This window comes from Actinia tenebrosa, unplaced genomic scaffold, assembly GCF_029948245.1.
Source record: "Actinia tenebrosa isolate PJP-AT-01 unplaced genomic scaffold, QUT_ActTen_1.0 PGA_scaffold2__45_contigs__length_23673736, whole genome shotgun sequence".
NCBI lineage: Eukaryota > Metazoa > Cnidaria > Anthozoa > Actiniaria > Actiniidae > Actinia > Actinia tenebrosa.
In genome coordinates, this window is record NW_028292579.1 from 19,854,340 (window position 1) to 19,879,666 (window position 25,327).

Sequence of the window (25,327 nt, forward strand, 5' to 3'; positions counted from 1 at the left end):
CCTTTCAAAGTACCTTCCCGACTGTTCACGAAAGAAGCTTCCAGGGCTCTGGAAAACACGATGGGTTGAGAGACATACAAGCTTTGACACGTTTCTGGAGCTATATGAGATTGTTGTGTTATAGTTCTAGATGCTATTGTTTCTCAAAATGAGTACCCAGATCTATGTTCATCTACTGGAGAATGGGACTGGGATAGAGATACAACTGTTAAAGCTCATGGACTCAAATCGTCCATGTCTTCATTTATGACTGTTGTTGCTTTTATTACAACGAAGAACGGATTGGATTATGTCAAAGCCGTTGCCTTCAAACTTCAGAAAAGAGATCAAGACGTATACGAGGCTTACAAAATGGTTGACGATGTTATCAAGTATCCAGGATACCAGAAATGCTGTAGATGATAGATTTGCAGCGTGGTATAGTGACATAAAAGATTTGGCAGCAAATGTAGTAGTCACTGAATCTGTTCCAAAGAAAACAGCACTTCAAAGGTTCCGAAATAACACACCAAGCGAAAGTCCTGAAGTCAATTATAAAAGAGCCATTGCAATTCCACTTCTTGATTCTCTTATAAGCCAGATGAAAGAGCGGTCTCTAACTGACGAAGGACGTCATGCACACCATCTTCTGTCACTGATAAACAGCAGTAAGGGGGACTCGCGGTCACCCCTCGGAATTACACGGATATTCCCCGTGCTCACGTAACAGCGTCCGAGTCGGGTATTACCCGCGCGCTGATTCCCTTACTGCTGCTGTACCGCAAACGGAGGTTAAGATATTTTGTTGGATATACGATGCATGAATGTAAAAAGTTCACCAATGACTTCTGTATAATTTGTCTAAGACCCAAAGTTAACATACCTAAGCCAGAACCCTTTTGGTGTTGTGGTAAGAAAATGCAAATAGAAGACGACACGTCAGCACAGTGTTACGAGTGTGGTAAGAATATTCGTAATGCCGTACCAAATGCTACCAGAGAGCCGTATTACGCCAATGGAGGTCGTAAGAAAACGCCATATAAGAGAATAAAATACTTCAGGGACTGGATGAGTCATATCCAAGGTTTACATCCGATATATTTAAACAACGAAGTAAAGAAGAAAATCATAGACCATTTAGAAGAGCCAACCCCGCAAAGTCTACGGAAGACATTGAAAAAATTAAAACTAGGGAAATATTACAAAGCTATTCCCTATCTTTTGTCTGAAATTACCGGTAAGTCTATTCCTGAGGTTTCTGATATGACAAAAGCCGAGTGGATGTTTTGTCGGCTGAATAAGGATATTCCTTATTACCCTGACGCAATTTACGAAATATTTTACAAAATTGACTCCAACCACCCCCTATTAGGATGGATTCCGAGAAGATGAAATGTGCAGTCGAAATCCCCCTACGTTCTTTTCAAAGCAGATGTCTACTGAGCGAGTTTTCTTTGGAGCTCCTCCTTTGCCTCCTGGTAGATCTTTTTGCGAGATTCCTCGGAAAGATCTTTCACGATGGTTTTTTTATTACCCGACTTTAATTCGCCGTATTTCTTTTCCTCCGCGAGGATCAAAGAGAACTCCGTGTCGTCTATGCGGCGGTCCCGCAGAGCCTGAGACACCAAGTCGGCGATGGTGTTAGCCTTTGCTTTTGCTAGGGCTATGTGAGTGTCGTGCTTGGATATCTTACAGGACAATTGCTTTATAATGCCCGTAGCAACAGCGGAAATAATACCACAGGCTGCCCCAACGCTGGCCAAAGGAACGCCAACGACTATTCCAGGTCCGGTAAGTGAGGTAGCAACGCCGGTGCCTGTAAGAGCCACGGACATGGAGCCGGAAGTCATCGCGATTTTATGTAGCGTGCTTCGGGCTCTGGCGTACTTTTTTCTAACCTCTTCGTAGTGTTTTGCCTGCCCTTCCAAGTAAGCCAAGATTAAGTTCGCTTTATTCAGACGAAAGTTTTCCGCGTTTAATTCTGTAGGACCTATGGTGGGAACATCTGGGTACAACTGAGGTGCTGAAGGTATGACATCCATTATATATACTAATGTACGACGCTTTTGGGAATAACATAGAGGAGCAGCCACATCATGACAACAGGGATTACTGGAACTGGAGAGCATTTAGGAAGATGTTTCCGCATGCAGACCCTAGTAAGTTCGAAAGGAGACCCGATGGGATTTACTTCAACGGCTCCAGGATGTACAGCAATGCAGACTTGGAACATTCAAAGCTGGAGCAAGTAGGTGATCAGGTGCAGCAATTGACGATTGTACACCCCGTTCTTAAAGAAAGGCCACCAAACCCCGAGCATAAAGCACCCAATTTTCCTAGAAACTTATTGTTAACCACGGAAGATTACCCATTTTACGATGCTGAAGGTGGTGTAAACAACTTCGAAAAGTTAATAACGCACCTAAAGATTTCAGTGGGTAAGCAATCATTTGACGTAGTAGTAAGGAATATCTATAAAGAGACAATGCTAAGACATACGTCAGGCAAGGAAACCCGGGAATGGTTAGCAGGGCCCAACATGCGGTATTGGCCGCAGCAGTTAGACTTTGCTATTTGGGCTGCCACTAAAGGTTGTGGTGTTGCCGCGGACATGTTTCATATTCCAATTATGCGGTTTCATGTTGCCTTTACAGTTAGGAGATTACTGAAGGAGCTTAACACCCCACTGCCGGGAGACATAGCATTTAATCCAATGAATAACCGATATGACGCCGCAGCCTTTGAAAGATTAATTAATGAATTCAAACCACAGCAAAAAGACTTTCGTTACAAAGAGGGAAAAACGCATGGGTTGGGTATAGTTTACGTTTGGGGCGCCAAAGGTGAGAAGCCAGCCGACTACGGACACCAGGAATATCCAAGTCATGTGTTAGAGTTCAAAGATATGGGCGGTGATAAGGCCAACAACACCCTAATTACCAGAATTCAAACAAACTACCCCGGCACTTGGGATCCATTTGTGTTAATGAAAGGAAAAGGTCTAAAAAACCTAGCCAGGATTAACCGCAGCATATAGGCATTTGTCTACTGCATCCTAGGAGCGCAGGTAAATACCCGCAACCCCATCGTTGGATCCCAAGGCGCCTCACAGGAAACGCAACAAGAATTCCTAACCCTCTTTGAGTCCGCAATAATAGAAAACGACATTTCCAAGTCAGTTCAAAGGTATCAACTTGCGGTGCAACAGTCTAAGGTGCGTCTGGATTACGCTTTGTCACCAGGCTGCTGGTTAATGCCCAGCAATTTAGTCATTAACACCAATTCCGTCGTGGGTTACAACAACAAACTTCAAAGAGCAACCAAAGACATGAAGTTTGGGGTGAATGACGTGAACTCTGACACCACCAAGGGAATTACTCACTTCATAGAGAAGCCAAAGAAAGAGGTAGAGAAACCACCAAAGAAGGAATTACCCCGGGCGCCTAAGAAAAAACCACCCCTTAAAAAAGAATCATATCGAGCGCCCGAGGAATACGACCATAACTTATTAAAAGCCGGCTTGGTTGTTACGGCTGTTGGTTTGGGGTATTATATATGGACGTAAACAACCCACATGTGGATAAAAGAGGTCCTAAAGGTGATGAAGGACCTCGCGGACCAGCCGGTCCAATGCCTAGGAAGTATGCCATAGATTTAACGTCGGCAGTTACAGTTGATAAGTATGTTCCGAATCACTCTAGCTTTTATACGACTGTGACTGTGAGTCCGGGGGTCACGAAGGATGCCACTGATTTCGATACTTTCGCACTGGATTTCGTATTAGACGACGATCCAGATAAATGGACTTTCACATACTTAGTGAACATGATCGATAGAAAAAAGTATGCTTTTTGCCCATATCCAGACTATGTAATGAGAGTGCTTTCGTTTATGGGCGTCATAAATTTATATAAGATAAAAGGCAATATCAAACTAACTAGATTCGAAATGTTTAAGTTATTGGTATAATGGCGATGAACAACCCCTACGTAGCTGGAGTAGATTGTGTTTATACGACTTACACAGGCGAGAAAAAATACACCCAGGCGGCTTGGGTGGACGTTGAGGGCATGTCCGTGAATTTGAACTACTCAGGGAAGAAGTTGATCCTTTGCAGTATTTGCATTGGCACGAGCAGTCACGCCAACGTGGGCCTTAGGCTTTGTGATGACAACGGCATACTGCAACCTATGCGCGCGAAGACGAACAACAGGGAGCCTGCGCATTTCTCCGTAGAGCCCAACCCCCAGAGCGCCGAGAATCTATCGGTTTGGACTTTCCACATGGTGGCCGATTGCCATGGGCTGGTAAAGCTGCAAATGCGCGTAGACGATACGGGGAGCGTTTGCGTAAATAGCATAGAGGATCAAGGGGATAATAACTTTAACCACGCAACCATTAGCACTCTTACGGTAATGAGTCTATAGAAGGGAATTTATTCCCTGAAATATATGAACCCACATACGAAGGAAGAGGGGGTTTCCCATTACTTAGAAGACGCTAGCTTTTGGGGGGATTTATGGCAAGATACCCAGCTGCAGGCTTACGTGGGCGGCTTAGGTCTAGTAATGTGCACTGTTAGCATTAGCGGCTGGAATAGCTGCAATTTAGGCTTTAGGCTGGTCGACGAAACCAACACCCCATTGCCGCCTTACAGGGAAAAAAAGGACAGCAGGCATTCGGCTCACTTTTCATTTGAGCCTACGCCAAGGAGCCTAGAGAACTTAACGTCGGTAACTTTTCACATGATAGTCAATTGCCAACGCGTAAAGTTGCAAGTGCGCCCAAGCGACGCCCGCACGATTGCAGGGCAAAAGTACATTGGCTTTGTTGGAATAAACACTATTCATTCTGCCGTGGATGTTCCTAAAGATGAAATTTGGAATCATAAGTCCATTAGCACCATTAGCGTGCTGCCTTTACTACCGCGCTACCAGGGTGGTGCGAATACCATATTCGCCCCCCGTTCGCAAACAAGGACGCCTAAGGAGGAAGTGGGGAAAGTAATGCGCTCGAATAAGCTTAAACCTTCATCTTCTTCAGGAATACCACCCCAATAGCTACTACGAGGATCCAAATGTTATTCCCCACGAACTTCAACAGTTCGCCGCCGGCCTTAAGTGCCAAGGAAACAACCGAACCCAGCAGCCCAGGTAAGCCGGCTGCCATCTTTTTTCCCAAGTCCGTCAAACCAAAACCTAGTTTTTTTACGCCTGCGCCCGTAGCCTTAAGCGCGGATATGATCACGCTTACTGCGACGCTAATAGCAACCGAAAATGCCAGCGGCACACCATACTTCAAGAGGGCCCTTTTTATTTTTTCCTTGGTGGTAAGTCCCAACTCTGTTTCCAGGTTGTCCCTTTGCGCCTGCAACTCCGCAATCCTTTCCTCTAGGGACCCTACTTGCGCCCGAGCTGCTTCTCTTTCCCCATCAGCGCGAGTTTGATCGTCGATTATTGCTCGCTGTCGATCTATTTCATACTCCAGGTCCTCTATGGCTTGCTCTCTTTGTCTTAATTGCTCCTCCTTAACAATGATTTCCGTGTTTAACCGCCGCTCTTGCATTACCGAGGCTTCCAGCTGTGCACCCACGCGTCTAAGTTCGGCGTTCCTATCTCCAACGTCCATGACTGCGCGGTCAAAGTCATTTCTAGCAGCATCCCTTTCACTCAGCAACATGCTAATGCGGTGCTGAGTGTCTTCGTCTTGCGCTTCGTTAGTTTCTTGTAATTGCTGTATTGCTCTTATGTATGCCTCATCCTTATTATCCATATCTCGTTTTAGATCTTCGATATATTCCGCCTGCTGCTGCAATTCGGCTGTTTTTTCATCTAATTGCTCCGTAAGTTCGTCAAGTCGTTCCCTATGTTCGTTTATGAGTCTTTGCTGCGCATTTTCTTCCACGTTGAGGGATTCTAAAGACTGCTGCAGCTGCAGTGCGGCGCTGCTGCCCGACGGCGTACTCGTTAGCTTTTCCTCTACGGTTTCCTTGGTAGCTCGTATTTTTGCGAGCTTTCCTTGATCCCTGTCCAAAATTCCGGCGATGGCATGCATTTGACTGGTAGCCCTGGGGGTCTTAATGCCTTTAAGGAATTCCTCCTGTAGCCTCATAGTTTCCTTACTAGTTAACCTGGACAGCACGGATAAGTCAGGTCTACCCAGTGCTGTCGTTATTTCCTTCGGTAAGGCATTGTTAAGTGCGTCAGACTTTTTGCTTTGATAAAAGTCGTACCACTTTTCCCTGCCTACGTAACGTATTTGAATTTGCCCCTTAGGACCCTTTTGGAATTCTAAAAGGGTTTTACTGGCTTTAGGATACCTCTTACGTACGTCGGTAAACAGCTTTTCGGGTACCGTTTCGCCGATAGCTGCCATTAAAGTTGGAGGAATTCGGGGGTCGGCAAAGAACCTTCCTTTTCTGTCGCGGATGACGTAAACCTTGGCGCCGCTTCTAGCAAGTCTACCCATGATTAGTTCCCTACCGTATTCGTCTTCTTCGAACATTAGCTGCGCTTTTTCTGGCATCCACTCGGGTAGTAGCTCCTGAAGCCTTTCAAAGTCATCCGGCGGTTCTTCCATGGATTCGTCCATTTCCATCTGTACTTTTCGCAACCACTCGTCGCTAGGAGCTTCAGGAACTAATCCCAAGTCGTCCATTCGCATGTAAGGTGGGGGGGATTTACCGGGGTTTTCCCTTTTGAACCTGTCCGTAAGGCTACGTAAGGCGCCGCGGGCCCTTGGACCATACTTGCGACGTAGCTTTTCGAAGAAGCCCGGCTTATCCGCTTCCGGCAGCAGGGTTTCATATTCTTCATCGTTAATGTCGACTTGACCTTCTTCGGTAAGGGGATCAAAATCCGTTCCTTCTACTTCCATTATATATGATAAGCTCAAAGTTAAATCCCAACGTATTACCTAAGCAGGTTGGCGGATTAAAGGCAGAACGCACCTTTCACCGGGTCACATTCACGCCCAGCAGCGCAAAGCCAGGAGAAACGCTGTATGTAGGCGTGCCCCGCCTAACGGATAACCTAGTATTGGTTCCTGGTACCTTGGCTGTGAGGTAATTTGACCTAGCAATACAACCAAGCACCAAGGACAAGCGCTATACCGTCAATAACGTGGGTAGGAACCTCGTTTCTAAGATGAGAATCAAGTTCGCAGGGGAATCCCTCTTGGATTTGAATAGGTACGACCTGTACACCACGTATAAGGATCTGTGGCTAACAGCCTTTGACCGTGCACAAAAGATAGAGCAGGGAATTGGAAGCGTTATTCTTCGTAAGCTTCGCAGCGATACTAACCCTGCGCCTACGGACTCCAGCGGAGCAACCGCAGTAGCAGACGCAACAAGGGTAAAGACCGCCTATGGTAGTAAGTACGTTATCCCTTTGGACTTTGAAGTGATTACGAATCATGGCGTGTACTACCCCAGACAGTTATCCGAGTTACAGTTTGAAGTAACCTTGGCGGACACTACGAACGTCATAGGAGGCATGGACAGCGCAATTAGTGGAGCCGTGGATCCCTATTCTATCACCAACTTAGAGCTGCAGTATGAGACCGTGTACAGCGAAGAGCTGGCCCGTAGCGCTGGCATGGAATACAGCTCCGGAAAGGCATTCCTTTACGACCACGTAGTGATGTATAAGACATTTAGCTTCTTGGATAAGACGGATGAGGTTATCAATCAAAGCATTAACCTCCCGCGAAGAAGTCTCACGGGGTTAATGCTGGTGTTTGCTAAACCCTACGAGGCCGGTAAGCGCGACTCCGAAGCCTTTCACAACCCTAACATTACTAACGTCGGCGTGAATATTAACGGCGTTCCAAACAAGGTTTACTCCCAGGGAATAAAGCCCGCAGACGTTTACAGGGAGGCAAAGCGTAAGTTTGGCGACCAAATTAGCCCTGAGGAATTCTTTAAGGATAAGTACACGCTGTGGATTGATATGCGCACCATTAACGACGAAGACCTACATGGTCAAGGCCTCCGTCTAGTAAATACGCAGGATGGCATAACATTGGAGATCAAGCGCACCAAGAATGCCTCCGCGGGCGACGGCGACAAAATAAACTGCTACGTCTTCGTCGTGTCTGACGCGCAGCTAAGCGTAGAAATGAATCAGCTAAAGAGCGTTGCCTATTGATTCGTTCGCTGCGCTCACTCATCCTTTTGATAAAAAATTATCGTTGGTATATAATGCTTCGCGTATTCGAAAACAACGAAACCAAACTGCAATGCATAGTGCAAGGCGATAAACTATACTTCAAAGCAAAGGAAGTGGCGGCTGCGTTGGGTTACGAACGCCCAAAAGATGCAATTAAGGTGCATGTTCGTGAAAAATATAAGGTAAAGCTTAGCGAACTTAGAGTGGAGGTGAATCGCCTCCCCTCGTATTCACAGCCTAATTCCCTGTACGTAACCGAATCTGGGTTGTATCAACTAATATTTAGCTCTAAGATGCCAACGGCGGAGACATTCCAGGATTGGGTCTTGGAAGATGTCCTGCCTGCGTTGAGAAAGACAGGTAAGTATGAAATAGAAAGGCGGTTTGACACCCCGAATAAGAAAGTCTTCAAAATAGAGAATGAATCTGACCTGCATTTCAAAGTCGTCGATTACATACGCCGGTTTCACCCCCACGTCATCCTAACCCCCGGCTTAGGCGAACTACAGGACTCCGCCAGCAAGCGCATAACATGTTGGAAGAAAGGTTACAAACGCGGTCAGCCAGATCTACTAATCTCCAACGCCCATAAGGAGTTTAATGGCTTTTGCATAGAATTAAAGACCCCCAAGGGAAACGGCGTCCTGTCCGCAGACCAGTCTAACTTAATTTCGCAGTACGACATGAATAATTTCCGAACCATGGTGTCCGACGATTACGACGTTGTCTGTCGTGCCATAGATAACTACGTGGACGGCATCCGCATTCCTTGTAAATGGTGTATAAAACGCTTTAAAAGCCCCGAGACGCTAAAGACGCACCTTAGAATATTTCATAGATATAATGATCGTCAACCAAATACACTGGCGCGACCTGATTTGCGGTAAAGCATACGAAATAAAAAATTACGTCGTCTTCGAAGACATCGACCGTTTACGGTTAGTCCTCAAAGACTTAGAAGGCAAGGAATATTCCCTTTGGGCGCCGGATTGCGTGCGGTACGTAATTCAGGGCGAGGAATTCACCCACTTACGCAGCTATGGTAAGGTAAATGGCCGATGGAAGTTTGACATTGAAAGAAGAGTCACTCCATCTCCTCTTTGTAGTTAAGCGCCCGCTGCGCTTTAGGATCCGCGGAGCACCAATGACCAACGAAGGATCCTTCGAAAAATGCACTGCCGCAATGAAGGCAGGTGTATTTTTTACGCGGCGGTTTAGGAGGGGCAATGCAGTCGGCAGGTAGTTCGCACGTAATACAGTCCATATATTGAAAGGGCGATTAGGAATCCTCCTAAGAAGGCTGCTGCGTAGGCTAGCATATACCTTTAAAAGGGGTCCTTATTTTTATTGTTGTTTTGTTGATGATACTTAACAAACAACAAGAAAAATAAGAATGGGATTTGAGACTCTTTGCACAAACCCTATCTTACTATTTTAGTTCCCTTTCTAACTTCTACGGGCTTTCCTTGCCGCCTCGTTACTGGCATGCCAAGCATCAAAGCGATCTAAGTACTCTTTAAAACCACCTTGACCCTCATACAAACACTGCCAAATATGTTGACCACTCCTTTGACAGCCGCAGCGCTCACAAGTTGCCTCCCAATATTCCCTATCTTCCCACCTTACACCTTCTACGAGGTCAAACTCCGCAAACGTTTCGTCTATTTCTTTCTTCCTTCGCGTTAACTCTTTCGTGGTTTCCTGCGGACAACATCGGGCGGCAACGTCACCGTGCTCCTCACATGCTACGCCCAGCAGATCGTAATTACCAAGGCATCTATGTCGGTGCCAGGCGTCGGTAACGTCCTCGTCGCAGCGCACGCATACATTCTTTAAACAAACCCTTCTGCTACGATGGTACTCCAACGCCTGCGCGCTGCTAAACTGCTTATCACAGTCTTCGCAAACGGTAACGTTGCTTACTTCCTTACTGCATACCCGTCTTTCGACGTGATATTGCAATCTTTGCTTGCTGCTGAACTCCCTTTCACATTGCTTGCACTTCATTATAACTAAGTGTTATTTAAGCCTTATAAGGGATACTTAATAAAGTCCTGCACGCTTTCTTTTGCCCAACCGGCCATCGTCAAAAGGGCGCCAAACCGTTCTGCACGCTTCAGACCGCACATTTCATCGTACAATTCCTGCACGCGCTCTTTCAGCCGATCGATCTCCTCCCTTTGCATTTCTATGGTGTCTCTTTTATCTTTTGCGTCGGTGGCAATCCTTCTTACTGCGTCCACTGGGTCCATCGTATATATAATGAACCATATTCCCTGCAATGCTCTGATAGTAGGACCCACCGGCTGCGGAAAGACCCAGTTCGTCGTGGAGCAGCTATTAGGACCCTTTAGATACCGCTTCGACTACATAGTGCTATTATGCCCCACCTACGTGAATAACCGCACCTGGACGGGCATAGGAGTGAAAGATGACGACTTCTTCGTAGATATTTTGGATCCTAATGAGTTATCCAGCCATCTTAAGTTCTGGCATAAGCAATTCCCTAAAGATACGCAAACCTTGCTCATACTGGATGACATCGCCTGCGGGGACGACGTAAAAAGACGCACCTCCGAATTAGTGAAGCTCGCCTTTAGCGGCAGACACGACAATATTAGCGTTTGGTTGCTCTCGCAGCAGCTTACCAGCGTCTCTAAGCCTTTTAGGGAAAACATAGGCTCCCTGGTCGTATTTTATACTCCGAGCCGGAGTGACCTGGAAACCATCTTAAGCGACTACGGCGGTGAGATATCCAAGGAACAGTTACACGAATACATGCGGCATTTAAAAACGCACCAACATTCCAAGATGATCTTCTCTTTGAGGTTTCCCTACACGGTTGGAATCTATGATTCCTAATGTATATGGACATTGAGCAGTTGATAGAAGTCCCCGCGCAGCTAGATGAAAGTAACCTCAAGGAACAACTTAACATCCTTGTGTCTTCTGGGAAGTGTAAAGAAATGATAGGCAAGGAACTTACCCATGAGCAGGTTAATAAGTTGTCCGACGAGGAAGTTAAGAAGTTCCATAAGAGGTATGAGGCTGCCCTTGCAAGTAAGACCACGGACGCCGTAGCAGACTCCGCTATCCGACTTGCCACTAAATTGCTTGGACTTGCACTGCCCATAGACGACGTGGAGCAACTGCGGAAGGACATAAGCGAGGACTACGTTATTGCTCAAGAACTTAAGATAACCTGCGGCTGGTTGTCTTTGAAGTGCGGTAAGTTAATGGCAGTCGCCTCTGCGGCACTTCACGTAGCTCAGCACGTCGACTTGAAGGAGGTACTAGGTTCCTTCGGAACATCTTGGAAGGACTTCAAGAAGGACAGAGAAGTCGAAAAGGTCTTCCAGGCGGCACTTGCTGAGGTACCTGATCAAGTCGCCTCAAGTACTTAGTCAAGTCGTCCTTAAGTCACCTCAAGTACTTAATCAAGTACTTAGTCAAGTCACCTCAAGTACTTAATCAAGTCATTCTCAAGTCGCCTTAAGTACTTAGTCAAGTCGCCGTTAAGTCATTGCCAAGTCGTCATCAAGTTACTTGTCAAGTCCTTCAAGTCCTTAGATATAAGATGAGTGGCACCGAAGAACAACCACCCGTAGAAGATACCAAGATTACCAAGGCTAAATCTCCAGGCAGAGTCGCCGCGGGAAAGAAGCTCGCGGAGATGAACAAGAAGAACAAGGCAAAAAAGGAGGAAAAGGCGGAGGAAGAAAGCGAATCCTTTTGGAATCCTGGGTACGTCATCGGCGCGATAGGAGTCGCTATAGCAGCAGGCAGCCTTTACTTTCAATGGCGGGCATCGAAAAAGGTGGAATTTAAGGCGCCTCCTGTCATACGCAGGGAGGAGCCCACGGTAAGGAAATGTAGGATTCCAGAAATGGATTAGAATTTCTTTCTCACCCCGTAATATAATGTCGACCAAATTGATTGACGCCGTCCAAGAAGCTGCTATCACAACCTCCATCATCGCCGGTATTGGCTGGGTAGGTAAGAAAGTCCTAAAGGAGGACCTTACTGAGGACCCAACTAAAAACCTGAGTAACTTTGCTAAGATGACCGCTGCCGTATGCGGGGCTATCATGCTAAGAAATTACCTGCAGAAGGAAAAATACCTACCTACGGTGTAATATATAAATGGCTAGCGTGGTCGTAGGCGGAATTGTTGCAGCTTTAGCATTCACTGGAGCTAATTATGGTGGTCAATATTTGGATAGATTAGTTAGAGGCGACAAAAGCGGAGAATTGGCCGCCGAAAGGAAGAGACATGACTTAGCGCTGGAGAAATATCAGCGAGACGTTGCAGCTTGGAATGAAAAAAGACAAGCTTACAGGGATTGGTTGGATAAGAACTACCAAGACAAGATGCAGGCGGATAAGAACTTCGAAAACACAGACTACGCCTTTAAGCTCTATGCACAGGCGCACCCCGACTTTAGGTTGAAAAGGCCTCAATTCGAGGATTACTACCAGCCTTCTAAGAAACAAAAAGACAATGAGTTGGTCTTTGTTGGAGTCGCAGGGCTGGCGGGAGGCGTGGCCTTGGCGTATCTGCTCTGAGCGCAGCTCAGATCACTAGAAGGGGACTTGTCCCCTGTAATATATGATCGTCTTTTTGGAAAGCGACAAGAATAACTTTACTACTTATCTGAATCCTCCCATCCGCGCGGAAAGGGTCCGGCTGGTTAGTTGCTCTTTGTACAATTCTTGGTATAATTTAATTAATGGCTTTGTCAACGTACTTAAGGCGCCCGGCAGTTATCAAGGTGAAATGCTACCCGATGGACATTACACGCCAATCACCCTTGCTAAGGAGCTCGCCAAGCGCGGTTATACTCTCACCACGGGATTGCCGCACGAAATGACCCTCAAACATAATATGTCAAATTATTCAATGACTTTTGGAAAGTCTGACCCATTGGGATCTTTATTATGTGCCTCGGGCAAAACAATTACCGACACAGCCATACCCGTGAAATGGAAAGTCGCATCCTCTTACGAAGTCTATTGCGACTTGGTCCATAGTTACAACAATGGAGAAAAGTCTTCTCTTATGTCCAAGTTTCTGCCCCAAGGTAATCCATTTGACTCAGTAGAATACACTCCCATTTCTTTAAGCTATGATTTGTCTAATTTGGTAGAAAGCATAAACATCACCATTAAAGTGGACGGAAAGACGGCGCATTTTAACGGGCGAAAGATCAATCTCGTTTTGGAATTCATATAATGGGTCGCGTAGAGGACAAACTCAAGAGGATTTACTATGGGCCTGAAGGCTATTGGAAAGGAGCGTCGGCCATCAAGAAACTCGCGACCGCGGCCAGGGTATCAGATGAAACGGCTAAGAACTGGCTAAGAAAACAAACCCTCTGGCAGGTTTATCTTCCCGTGCCCAAGTACATTCCCAGACCCAGCTTTACCGTAAATACCTCTAATGAAGTTCATCAGGCGGATTTGCTTTTCTTACCGCACGATAAGGTGAGAAAGAAGACCTATAGATACGCTTTGACCGTAGTTGATATCGCAAGCAGATACAAGGACGCCGAACCCATAACCAGCAAGGATTCTGGGGAAGTCGCAGAAGCCCTAGGTAGGATTTATAAGCGCGTTTTGAAATGGCCTAAGCTGCTGCAAGTGGATGCGGGGACAGAGTTCATGGGCGTGGTTACCAAGACCCTGAAAGACCACAGAACTAAAATTAGAAGAGCCGAAGCTGAGTACCACAGGGGTCAGAGCATCGTCGAAAGATTCAATAAGACCTTGGCCGAGCGTCTCTTTGGGTACCAGTATTGGAAAGAGCTGGAAGATCCCTCCAAGCGCAACAGGGAATGGACTCAGCGGCTCCCCCAGGTCGTCGCGGCTTTGAACAACGAGGCGGCCAGGGCTACGGGAATAAAACCCAAGGATGCCATAAAAGAGAAACACGTGGAACACAAGTCCTACGTCAGAAGTTCAAGGGCGGTCGGACTGAAGGAAAAAAAGCTACCCCGCGACATAGTGGTCAGATACCTCTATCAGCCGGGGGAACTCGAAGGTGGCAGTAAGAGAGCCACGGATCCTAACTGGTCTCTGGAAACGTATGAGATTTCGAAGTCCGTCACCAAGGAAGGGCAACCTGTGTTGTATTACCTAAATGGCCCAAGTCGTGGATTTGTCATGGAAGAGCTGCTCATAGTCCCCAAAGACTCAGAGTAGCGCTAGCTGCCCTTCAAAGTAGCGCAGCACCACGCGCCCGATTACACTCTAGGCATGTCAGTCTTACATTGCCTCTACAATGCCCGCGTTTGTTATTTATGCGATCCACGGAGAACTGTTGATCGTCATTCGGGTCAAACCTCCATAGTAGAGGTATGTTACATTTGGCACACCTTGCCCCTTTCTTATAGACGTCGTCCACGCATAGGTCGAATTTGACCCCCGCATAGCGGGGATCCGTACTCTTTTCTTCGTCGTGCCGCTTGTAGCGAAGGAGTTTCTTGGCGATATTCTCTTTGGCTACGTCCTCTGGCGTCTTATCGTAGCGCAATTGCGGACCCCAGGCTCTTTTTAACTGTTTGGCATATTCTACGCGGCTTACGGCGGTGTATATCAAATTACTCCAACACAGCCGCTGGTCTATGATCCATAAGGTTTCCTTTATGGTAAGTCCCTGCGCGCTGTGGACTGTCATACAATAGCCTAAGCGCCAGTCTGGATGGGAGGTTATTTTTTCCACCTTTTCTATGGGTACCCGACAGAGCGGAAAAACCGGACGCATGCGCATTAGAGACTATTTTCATGAGCAATCCAATATGGCGGACGAAAGGGGGAAAAATCTGTCTCTTGGAAAATTGCTCTGAAAACGGACAAAAACGCAGCAATGACACTCAAAACTTTTCAAAACAACTCATAATTCGCCGGATCCCTTGATCTTGGTAGTTGTTTTGAAGCTTATTGTCGACTTGACGCCAAAATAATGAATTTTACGTCTTGATTGAGAAGGACTTCGATCGCATCTCCTAGTGTTCGATGACAAGTGGAAATTCTTAAAATATAAGGACAGACATGGATATATAAGCTTCATACTTCGGCAAAAGAACAATAAGTGAATGAACTTAAACATATCAAATAGCATCCTAAAAATTTTGAAACCATTTTTCAAACGAGGCATTTGAACTCGACGACACGTTGCTTTCGGCATCATCATCATCGACCTTTATAATCCAGCATTAAAAGTGCTAGACAGGGTCTGGACTTTGAGTAGCAGACGAGGATGGCATATGGGGCAGTTGCGAGGAGTGCGAGCAGGCATGCAGAGGACGTGGAAGAAATGCCTACAAGTCAGGGTTAGTGTGTTGTCGCCTTCGGTTCCGCTCTGCTAAATCACATGCTTTTTGTGAGTCGGTTCTCCTTCTCCCCAATCATATCCAAGTGGAAGACTTCTTTGGTCCACAGTAGCATCAAAGTAAGGTAAATAATATGGCTGTTAAAATTCATGTAAAATCAAACAATTTATCACAGTATACATAATTGTTTGTGTTCATCTGAGTTTGTAATTTAAATACTTAAACACAAATTCGTTTTACCTGGAATTTTTTTCTCCCTTGGTAGTTTTACTGTACCATCTCCACTGTTCCAAATATCCCTAAGCGGGTCAATGATGCACTCTGCAGCAAGGCAACAGAGAATAGTCCTTGTGCCTTTGTGTGAATGAATGAACTTAATTTACAAAAAAATAATACCTAAATTATAAAATATATATGGGTTCTGCTGAAACTAAAAAACTATCTTTGCTATCTTAGGTTTGGCCAAACAGCCCAGGAGCACATCGTACTGCAAACTTCTTTATTTCTTGTGTGTCATAAAGAGGATGGCCATTGTCATAATAATGCAAAGTCAGCTCTTAAAGAAATCGTCGGAACAGCTCCCTAAAGATTGGTGCTGTCACAAACATTTTTGATTTATTGAAACTGAAAGCTCAGTTGAGAAAATTCAATAAGGGTAAATATATGTATGTATATATATAGATATAGATAAAGCGATATGCAGAAATTCTGATCCAACCAAGTATGTAGTATATAACTATATAGGGGTAATAAGGGGTAATGCATTATGGGTAATAGACCAGCGGGTTCAAAGCTAAGTACCCGGGTACCAAAGCGTTGGCTGGCCTACCGAGTGTGAACAGCGCTAAAGTCAAGAGGCTGGAACTTTGTGTTCATTTTTTAATACCTCTACACTATTAGGAAAAACTGTCATATTGTAAACGGTTTTATTGATGTAAAGTAAAACATTGGAAGTTTTGCAATGGTCGAGTTTAAAATCAGTTGTGAAATCGCTCTTCTTGGAAGTTTTGGTTGAAGTGAGCTCAATTCTGAATTTGTTCTTCGCTTACTTATATGTGCCCTTCTAAAACAATCAAACACTCCGAGGACAGCAAAACCAAAACAGTCGGTAATATGACTTATGACAAAAGTGGTACAAAAATTGTTCATGAGCTACTCTGGATAGGATATTTTGCTTTATTCCTAGTCTACCATGTTATTGTTATTGAGCGTCAACTTAGTCAAATTTCAATTGATGAACAGGCTGAAAATAATTTCTAGATAAACGAAGGTTAATCTTACTTGAGAGAGGCATATTCTTCCACCTCACCTCTGATTACTTAGTGATTCTTTGTTGTTACTTTTTCTTTTGTTTCTCTCTCTCTCTCTCTCTCTTTTGGCTCAAGCTATTAAAAGCTTTGCATTTTATGCAAAATAGGTTCACTCACGAGATTGAAAGTTTGAATATTAATCATAATTGCATTAAAGCCGTTTGTATTAATTAAAATTACGTAAAATAAACAGCAGTTTATATTGAAAATAACGCCGACTGTCGAGTTATAGGCAGGGTGAAAATTCTTTTTCTGGTTGGAACAAGCGCAGTTTGTTTTGAAAGGTAACTTATCTTAAACAAAACGAGAGCCAACGCTTTGGTACTTTTAATCCCGCTTTGAATCCCGCGAGGCCATTACCCATAATGCACCCTGTGGGGATAACCAGAGGGTAAAAAACCCTCTTATTTTGCTGAAGGCTGATCAGACAATGTTGAAAATACCTTGTTTGGTATCCAAAGACAAAATGAAGAAATAAAAACCAGAAAAAGATAGAAGCTTAAATACATTTAAGGCAAATTTTAAACATTTTTTCATAAGTTGATACATTTTCTGTAAGACCAAAACTCTTCATGATCTGTACATGCAAAAATGACTTGAATAAACTGAATAATGAAAAAATGAATAAACTGATAATCAGTATTGTACAGATAAAAGCAGGTATAGTATAAATTCAATTAAGAAACCTTCCAATTTGGGACAGTTTTTTGATTGGTTACCCCCCAAAAACACAAGGCATTATGGGGATGTGAAAGTCGAGGATTGTTTAAACACAAAGGATCTTGGTCATCGGAGGGGGTCAAATCAACACAAATTCACTGAAAATAATAATTGTTCTAAAACCCGTATCAATCCACGAAGAGAAGTACAATAGCCAGCAAACGCTCAGAATATTTTAAGTACATATCATATCTCAAAACCAGGCCATTTTAGATTAAACTGTTTCGCTAGGAGCAAATTTTGTTGAATTTTCTATTGGATTTGGTGATTGTATCACCCACATAAAAGAGCAGTGACATCCTAGTGAAATAGGCCAATTGGAAAACCATTGTCAGGTTGGAAAGGTTGAGTGAAGCTAAGACTGAAGGGTGTTCTGGGTAGTCTATATCCTAGTTATTTGGAGCATGTTTGCATATACAGACATGTACACAAAGAGTAACAAAATTCTTTATTTGCTAACTTCAATTAGACTGTGTTCAAGAGCTGCAAACTTCAATATGCATAATATTAGCATCATTGATTGGTTACCCAGGACACCTTTCAGTCTTAGCTTAGATAATTTGACCGTTTCTGAACATGACAATTTTTTCAATTTGGTGTACCAGTATGTAAGGTCAATAAATGTATGTATGTGAATATGCATAAACATGTAAAAATTTAAATTGCCTTTAACACTATATTCTCAGTATTGATTCTGCATAAGGTGGGCTCTTTAATGGCCAAAAATAATCATATAGTTTCAGTGGTGCATTTTTGGATATATAAAAATAGGAATGCTTTCCAAATATAATTTATCTGTACTAGTGATATTTATCCTGACATCACAGTTACTGGAATATGACAAGGATAGACCTTCATTACTAAGTTCAAGACATCACTCAACTATATAATTTTTTGGGTGAACAGCTTACCTCTATATCAATATACTGAGAATATTATCAGATTGCATAGGCATTTCTCTGATTTGTTGAAGGTAAGCCTAAAAGGGGGATTTAAGTTTTTATTTCCTGTTTATTTTATTTTTACATGAGAGCTTTTGCTTCATCATGCTGTTTTCTTGTTGAAACTCCCCTACTTGATGTGCCAAATGAACATTTGCCCTTAGAAGTGAGTGGTTGTGCTCTTCCTAGTTCCGTTATCCTCTCCTGCATCTCTTTTTATCTCTCTTTTCCTGTGTCTGATTTGTTTCCTTTATTTTGCTAATCAATTTCCAAATTAATTATTTTCAGTTATATAACAATGTTCATTGCAGGTTCTATAAAAACTGTTTGAGATTAAAAGTCTTTAGGTCAATATATTATAGAAATGGCTTTACTGTAAATAAGAAAAAGCTGTCTTACTTGAGAACTTCAATAAAAGTATAGCCCTTCAGTTTGTGTCTGTCCTTCTATTTTCTTATGTAATGGTGGTCAGGAACACATTGTCTAGACATGTTGCTGTTTTTTTACATAACTATAATAAGAAAGAAATATTAATGCTTTTCCCCATACCTTTCTCGTATTTCGTGGACAATACGAATCCATAGACGTGATGTGACTATTTTTATCGGCGTCACTCAGATGCCCAGAACATGTTTGTACCCCTTTTGGTTGGGCTTATCTCGTCAAACACTAATAGGCGCTGAGGGCAGGGACAAGTGAATCATTGCAGGTCTTTTCATGGACAAGATAACAACAGGTTTTGTTGTTTTTTTACGCTTCAAATGGTAAAAGAACACTGAAATAGAGTACTCGAAAGGACTATTAAAGGGCTTGAAAAAAGGCGGGAATTTTAATGTCTTCAAGATAAATGAGGACGAATGGTCCAAGAAAATTGATGTTTATCATTAATAAAAGAACATTTCACGCTCATCAAACTCAAAATACAGTGATTTAATATTATTGAAGGGCAATAAAACAAGTTTTCCAATGGCAATGCTTGGCAAAGCAGTGTAGGTAAACTTACGTTTATTCGGCCCACGTGTCGTGAGTTCAAATGCCTCGTTTGAAAAATGGTATCAAAATTTTTAGGATGCTTTTTGATATGTTTAAGTTCATTCACGTATTGTTCTTTTGCCGAAGTATGAAGCTTATATATCCATGTCCGTCCTTATATTTGAAGATTTTCCACTTGTCATCGAACACTAGGAGATGCGATCGAAGTCCTTCTGAATCAAGTCGTAGAATTCCTTATTTTGGCGTCAAGTCGACAAAAAGCTTCAAAAAAACTACCAAGATCAAGGGCTCTGACGAATTATGAGTTGTTTTCTAAAGTTTTGAGTGTCATTGCTGCGTTTTTGTCCGTTTTCAGAGCAATTTTCCAAGAGACAGATTTTTACCGCCTCTCGTCCGCCATATTGGATTGCTCATGAAAATAGTCTCTAATGCGCATGCGTCCGGTTTTTCCGCTCTGTCTGGGTACCCAGGCTTTATCATGCGTTACTGCGTTCTGCAGTTGGATGTCAGTACCAGGTACCCAGACGTCTCTTTTTTGCATGCGGGTGTCGTGGGGTTTGTAGCAAACAGGTACCAAATGACTAGGGAAGCGCTCTCGGTGTATATTTAGCAAATCCTTTTGTATGCGAGACTGTGATGCGCGTTTGCTGCTTAGCACCAGATCCTTTGGATGCCATGCGTAAAGGAAGTCCTCGTAGGACTTCGCTCGTACGCGTTTACGCAGTGTTTTGCATTGCTCGGCATCACTAAGGCCCCTTAATTCTGCTTTCAGGTTTCTTATTTGATCCTTGCTGCGGTAGTCGGCGTTAATTTCCTCCGCATGGTCTACCATTTCTTTTAGCCATTCGTGGGGCATCTCTCCGGCTATTGGGGGAGGCTGGCAAGGATCTCCGGCGAATATCACTTGACACTTTCCACGGAGGAATTCTACGAATTCTTTGAGGATTTCTAAAGGAACGGTGCAAATCTCATCCCAAAGTATCACCGGAGGTATGTCGTGGATGGCTTCTGGTACCCACTTTTGGCCATTCCAACGGAAGAAGCTGTGGTAAGTTTGCGCGTCGTAACCCATCTCCGTTAATTCCCTTTCCAAACGATGCGTAGGAGTTAACACCTTTATCTTTGGAAAGAGTTCCAAAACCCTGGTGGTCTTACCACTACCACCCGTTCCGTAAAGGTAAGAGAAGCGTTGGTAGGAAATGGGGTCCGTAACTAACGGTAATGGCTCTTCTGTGGGGGTAATGGCGCCTTTTGTGTGTCCACCATGATATTCCACACGTTCTCTCCAGGCTTTTATCTCTTCGTCTTTAACGCGCCATTGACCACTTTCCGCTAACTCGTCTTCGGTGTAGAACTCCTGCATCTTTTCTAACACTTCGGGCTTTACGTACAGGGAATCCGTGGCTACACGTGGTATGTCCTCTTTGTCGAACCGTAGCAGCATCGCAAGTAGGTTAATATGCGCATATGCTAACATGCTGGCGCGTAAATGGTAATATTGCGGTCGATGGTCCTGGTAGTAACACAGTGCATTCCACTTACGTTCTTTTTGACCTTCTACGAAGTAGTTCCACTTTTCCACAGATACCATCGATCCATCATCATGTGCGCGCTTAATAAGGAAGCTTAACTCTCCTTCGTCTGTTATCAGGCGTCGCTGCATGTGTTTCTCGCCCTCCTTAGCGCCCTGAGTGAATTTACCTATGACAACCCGCGCGGTGGGGTTATGCTCCGGTAACCACTGCGTAAAGGCGCTGTGACAAAGTATGGCTTCATGCGCTGTGTATTATAAAAGTTTGCGCTCTTCAAAGAACTTCAATAGGGGTATTGGTATCCATTCTTTCTCCTGCAGGTGCTTCCCGTACCACGCATAGATTATTGGATGTAAGTCTTTTGCTAACTTCCAGCTGGTCAACCGTACGAACCCCGTTGCTGGGGCGTCGTAGTGACCATCCAACGCAACACGAAAGAACTGCGAATCTGGATGTCCGTAACGGTCGTAATATTCCTTACAATCCCCCAGACCTTTAAAACTTGCGGGGTAACAATGTTTCATATCCAGCGACACGTACTCGTCTTCGTCGTACTCCATGTTCCAAAGACCACCGTGACCATGCTCTACACAGGCTTTGGCTATGTCTCCGAGCTCTTTTGGGGTAGGTTTCCACCCATTCCTCTTCTTGGCCGCCAAGAAGTCCAAGCTACGAGAGCTGAGCACTTCATCTGAGAAGTCTTCCCCTAAGGTTTCACAGGCACTTCGAATGCGTTGATGTTCAATTTCCGGTCGGTATAGAGTACCATCTTGGGTCATAAACTGACTTCCCTCCGCGTCCATTAACCATATGGAATTCTCATGAACTAATTCTGACAATGGTGACTTCTTATAGACCTTTGTCTCCTTCTTTTTAGGAAACCTTAACTCTCTCCATGCGTGTGCGTTGTGCTGATAAATGACTATAGGAGCACCTCTGCCTCCGTATTTGTGCGTTCCTTGGTAAATAAAGCCGTCGGTAATGTCTTTCACGTGTATGCGCCTTTCTAACGCAGTTTCTAACTTCTTGATGTTGTCAATAGTTGCTCCAGCCCTACGAGTAGCATCTTCCCATCTCTTGATGGCTTCTCTTCTTTTTAGGGTAAGTTTACCGCCCCGAGAGGAATCTTCAAAGAACTCTCTTACTAACTTTCCTACGCAGTTGCCGGGATGTCGCATTGGTTTAAGCTTCTTAACGTCTGGTTTCTTAATCTCGTACGCGCCGTAAATAACTACGGTAACCGGGTATGCGACCTCGTAGAACAGCATGTCTATTCCTTCAAGTGCTCCGGGCCTGGTGCCTTTATTCAGCACAAACAGGTTTTGCTTACCTGACGCCCGTATTGGATTGCGCCCCTTTTCTATCATCCACTCACCGTCTAAATACTTTATAAATGTTAACTCCAAACGGTATTCACCTTCAGGCATCAAATTGATTATCCTTTCTGCTCTTTCATATGTCATTGTCTCGTCCGTATCGCCCTCCATAAACGTCGTAAAGGCAAAGTCAGCATCCAGGCGATCCAACACCTGAGTGTTGGATCGCCAACGATTGAATCAGATATGATTTGTCTTTTTATCGCCGATTCTAAACATTTGGGTTTTTGCTCTTCATGTCATGGAGATTCCGAATTCCTTTTTTGCATTAGCGTATCTTAGTTTTGTAAATCATGACTACAGTATAAATCCATCAAAAAGATTTTAAAGTTTTTTGGAGGTTTTCATGTTTGCTCTTTGATTTGTATAATTAGTAACACACCGATGGCTCCTTGCGTCTACGATAAGTTTTCTTGAAGTAAACATATAATCATTCTCTCTTTACATATTTTAGGCATGTTTCCCAAAGATAAAACATACACCACTGAATATCTTTACCATCAACAATCTCTTCTTCATCAAACATTGAGAAATCAAGATCATGACATGCTCAAAATCTGCTGAGCTTTTTTGTTTTTGTTTTTAGATCACCGGTTTACACCGGTTTTTGATCGGTCGACTGCTATAATAGTACATTTATGTAAGGGTTAGTATTTTATCCTCACTGCATACTCATTACCGAGCCACGGGAATTCAGGACGCTCATTACAGTTTCCAAAACTCACTTTTGAGTGAAATTACCAGCGAATTTTAGAATAATGGAAGATCTAGTAAGATTGCCTAGAAAACTACAATGAAAAGTGCGCATCAAATGTTTACCCCGTCTTATGCATTATACGCTTTCACAAAATCGCATAAGTCGATTACCTTCAAAATGTTCCTTTTAAAACTAGATACAGAGTAAAACTAAATGAGCAATAACTTTTGTGAATATATAGCTCTGAAATATTAATATTTTCTCTCTCATAAGATAGACCCTAACCCTACCTTAAGGACGCTCATTCCAGTTTCCAAAACTCACCACCACCTGAACTAAATCCGCTGTATCTCGCGTTGTAGAAGGAATTTTTTCCAGAGACATAGTTGATAAATGAAAATTTACTTTCATATAAGTTTCATCAAGATCGGACTTTTCATTTATTTTATTTTGATATGGTGCCCTTTTTGGTTGTTGCATAATTTCTCAAAATCTTAACGTTACCTACATAAACCAAATATTGTGTCTGATGAACCAAATATGTGGGCATAATATACGAGAGTTTGAAAAAATTCTATGAAGCCGATTTTGAGAAAAAACGAAGTATTTATTTGACCTTATAAAAGTTATAAATCGTCATTTGTTATAAAAATATATTTATGTCAACGTTGTTAGCAAGATAAGACTCATAACGTTTTTATATAGAAATAAAGAAGAAATTCCGTCCTTTATTTTGTGTGAAATTCTAGATTGTCGAGTTATTAGATTGTAAGCAAGACAAGTTTTAGTAAAGTAGTAATTTTGCGCTTAAAATGCAGAATTCCTTACTTTTCACTTTGAAGGCCGTTGCTTAAACAAAACTGCTCCTTACATTTTTTTTCTAAATTCCGCTATCTAAAATTAACGATATGCACTATAACATATATCAAACTTTTAAAGCAATTGAAGATTTTTAACATGGTGAAATGATGTTTCAAACACAGCTTCTCTCTTGCCGTCGCTTGTACTCTGTTGGTTTTGACATTTCGCTGTCGATTATCTAACAGACCAAAAACAGTTTTCTGTGTTTGATACTCTGATCAAAACAATTGGGATGTTAGGAGAACACTCGAGAAGGTAGCTGGAAACCACTCCGCTACGCGTCGTGGTTTCCTACGCTCCTCTCGTGTTCTCCCAACATCCCGCGTGTTTTGATCAGATTATCAAACACAGAAAACTGTTTTTGATTTGTTTTATAAAATAACAAACGCGCGAAAAGATCGAAAAAAAGCAAAGTCTAAGTAAATTCTCCCTACGCGCCGTCTTATTCAAACTGACCAATGAGCGCGCGCGATAGATTAAAAATGACGATAGCGTGTTTTGATACTCTCATCAAACATGGTTTTCGACCAATCATAGCGCGCGTAGTATCCCAATTATTTTATAATTACAATTCAAAAGATATAATTATGCATGCATTCGTGCTTTTCACACTGATGAATTTCACGAATATTCTTCGGCCCGTGCAACAAATGCTAATTACTTGCCAATAGTCTACGATCGATCAACAAAAATGTTAGGAAACTGCCATCGACAAAGCCAATTTACAAGTTTGACAGTATTTGTTCCATAACTATGATTTGTTGCACGGGCAGAAAAATAATCGTGAGGAGGCAGCATGGTCGAGTGGTCATAGCGTCGGTCTCGGTGGTGCCGGGTATGAGTCCCGCTGTGGCCACTAGCTGAGACTGTATTTGTCCTGAATCCTGATTAGTTCAGATTCAGTTTCTCAACCGTGCTTGTAAATAGCCAACTGGTTTGCCTCCTTGCCAGTTGGGATTCTTAACACACTTTATGTTTCTTTGGTCATTCATTTCAAGTTTATTAATTGTAGGAGGGCCATAATGAGACTCCGTTCGCCTTATTGTATGCCTGTTCGCTCTAATGACAATGCTTCTTCGCTTCAATGAATATTCTTTTGTGATTAATGAACAGCAAAAGGTGTAGTGTCATGTTATAGATGTTGCAAGATCTTTATCGCTACTCAGACTCAGTGAGTGACCACTTGTTTAGTGAGATCTTTAGGCTGATCTGTGGAGTGGAGTGGTAGTAACATGTATATTTGTTTGCTATTACTTATATGGCCGATCTAAATTTGAGTTGAAAATAGAGCAAGGTGAAAAAATTGGCTGCAATTTTGTAATAAACAATGAATTAAGTATGCGATAATCATGCAAATGTTTGTCGAACCACGCTATAGAATATAACGTTGACCCTCATGATTGTCCAAACGCGTTA

The 25,327-nt window shown here is 43.3% G+C and overlaps 2 long non-coding RNA genes across 2 annotated transcripts; one reads left to right on the plus strand and one right to left on the minus strand.

Annotated features, from left to right (window-relative positions):
* The first annotated feature begins 14,892 nt into the window (after window positions 1-14,892).
* LOC148909529 (uncharacterized) lies at window positions 14,893-16,450 on the plus strand. Its single transcript, XR_016120428.1, has 2 exons — window positions 14,893-15,605; window positions 15,938-16,450. It is a non-coding gene; the product is annotated as an uncharacterized LOC148909529 (long non-coding RNA).
* A 2,052-nt stretch (window positions 16,451-18,502) lies between these two features.
* On the minus strand, window positions 18,503-19,898 carry LOC148909530 (uncharacterized). Its single transcript, XR_016120429.1, has 2 exons — window positions 19,456-19,898; window positions 18,503-18,963 (listed from the first exon to the last, which is right to left on the minus strand). It is a non-coding gene; the product is annotated as an uncharacterized LOC148909530 (long non-coding RNA).
* Between the last annotated feature and the right edge of the window lie 5,429 nt (window positions 19,899-25,327).